Source organism: Schistosoma mansoni, assembly GCF_000237925.1.
Source record: "Schistosoma mansoni, WGS project CABG00000000 data, chromosome 1 unplaced supercontig 0010, strain Puerto Rico, whole genome shotgun sequence".
Classification (NCBI taxonomy): Eukaryota; Metazoa; Platyhelminthes; class Trematoda; order Strigeidida; family Schistosomatidae; genus Schistosoma; species Schistosoma mansoni.
The window spans coordinates 2,317,540-2,320,238 of record NW_017385987.1 but is presented as its reverse complement, the minus strand read 5'-3'; positions in this window follow the sequence as shown (position 1 = coordinate 2,320,238).

Here is a 2,699-nt window from a genome sequence, read left to right as displayed (position 1 = left end):
GGTAACGTCTCTGGCCATGAAGCTGGGTGATACGGGATCGAATTCGTCAGGGAGCTCCAGTTCCCTCAAGATTACAGGCACACCTTGCTGACGGTTGCCGAGTAACACGAAACCCGAGTCCAGGGTTTCCTGTTAACCACCTCCAACCACTATCTTAGAGTCAAGTAGTACCAGGTAATTTGGTTTGCTGGTCATTTTACTGAAAACGGTAGCTTTGTTTTAAATTTTCTGGAGGGAAGTTTAGTTCGATTTAAAGACGAAATCCTTTTATTCACTGCTTTAAGGCCTAGTAATATATTTGTGTTTTAAATCAGAGACATGCTATCTCAGTTTGATATATTCTATTAGTTTCGATATAGCTTTAACCAAAACGCATCATGAAGTAATGAATCAATAGAAACTAAGAGATAAATGTTAACTCATCATAGTAGTTAAATAACTGTGTAACTTCGTAAGGTAATGGTTATATTAAAATACTTAAATCATCTTTCATTCAGATACAGTCGATGTAAGTTTTATTTAATTGAGGCTTATAAACTGTTGGTTAGCTTACATTAATAAGGCCCTCTAGAATATCAGTCTTTTGTAAACTGATACAATACTTTATACAAGTTTCTCACTTCACTACCTTTATTCTTGTTCTTCTCATCGTATACAGCTCTCGATCGTATATTAAATTTAATCTTCTATTTAAGTTTCTGTTCACACCATTGAATTTTTCTTGACCAGAGCTTATTAGAAACAGAATTCAAATAAAAAGTGATTATTACATGGTGGACAAAATTGTGGAACATAAATTTTTATACACAACAACTTCAAAACCCCTAACTATCTCATTCCGAGCAAATGTTCTTCTTCCTTCAGTAAATTGAAATCCACCTTTGAAAATGGAGAGATATTCATTGCATCTTTAATGCAATCCTAGTGTTTATAGATTTATTCATCCTTATATTTGATATTTACATAATAAACATTTGAAATAACCGATAACAAGAGGCTAAAAGATTAATTTACAAACTAAGAAACAGCTTGTACAATGAATTTATTTAAAAACTGAATGTACACTAATACGATCAAAAATTCAGAAGAAACTGATAATTGATCAGTATTATTTTTTTATTCTGCCAATCTGTTCTCTTTTAATGAAACGTTAAATGTTGATAATCATTGACTCATGGTATAATAAAATGTATATAAGTTTTTTTTTCTGTAATATGTATTGTTGTTTTGTACGTGCACATGTATTTTGATTCATGATATTATTGTCTTGTTTTATTCTATCACCAGTGTTAACATCTAATAGAGAATTGATTAACAAAGAATCACAGTTTGAAGACCATTGAGATTATTGAGAAAAAAAGAAGAATAACGTAAATACAGTAAAATATTAAATAAATTAATATTTTTCTTGAGTAAGTATTTGTTGCGGGGGGCTGGTGGATCGAGCGTCCACAACTAGCTTTAATCTTCTGAACGCTGATAGTTTATATCCTGTCCATTATTTTTTGATCATTGAAGACAATTAGAAATATATTTTACAAAAAGAAAAAAACAATAAAAGAAATGTAGATGAAGAGAAAAACTATAACCTGTTTCAGGTAATTCTCTATGTATCCGTATACTTTTACATGTTATTATTGAATAAAATAGAAAAGTTATGAAAAAAAGATTCAGAAAAACGAACAGTGAAATGAGAGTTCCATATTCTTTCTATCTATTTCTTCTTCGTTCATATTCTATCTCTTGTTACATTTGAAAGTAAAAGTCAAGGAGAAAATATGTTACTCATGAATCAGAAAATGTTTACATGTAAATTATATGTTATAGTACACCTAAATAAAACTAATTTAACATATGAGTTTGCCTGCTAATTAACATTTTAATGTTTATATAATAGTTTATGTTGACTGAAACTAAGGAATGTGTTATTATTAACAAGGTATACATTGATATTAATATATATAAGTATTGATGATATTCACAGTGTTTATTTATTCTTTTCAATTTTTTTTTTAAAAAAAAAAAAGAAAAATGTGAAAAATATGAACAAATAGTCTAAAAAATCTATTTGAATCATTTAAAGGCGCTTCAATGATTGATTGATTTTTATCATTTCTATTATTGAACACAATTTTTAATTATAGATTTTAAAGAAAAAAAGAGAAAAAAGAAATAAAGAAATAAAGAGGAAGAAAGAAAAAAGTGGAAAAAGAAAAAATAATGAAAAATGAAAAAAGAAAAAGAAAAAAAAGTAGGAAATGTTTAATGCATATTGATAAATTATCTTATTACATAATATTTCATTCATCATAGTTTAGTATTTAGAATTTGATTACACAATGAATGATTAAGAAATTGTATAAATAAAATTTATAATCTGGTAAAAGAAAATGGACAAATAATAATAATAATGATGATTAAAAAAAATAAAATCATTCTGGAAAATTCAGATTAAATTGGGATCTATCTTCTTTTTCCTTTTCTTTCTTTCTACTTTTTTTTTAAAAAAAACAACCTTTTAAATTCAGTTTTGATGAATTAAGAGTCTGATTTTAATGAAATAAAAGTTTACGCTTTATAATTATAGAAACTGAAAACATTATTATTATTACTACTTAATTCATAGTTAGTAGTAGTTTATATTGAATGTACAATTCATTAGTAAACATTTGGTTAAAATATAAAATATAATTAATTTA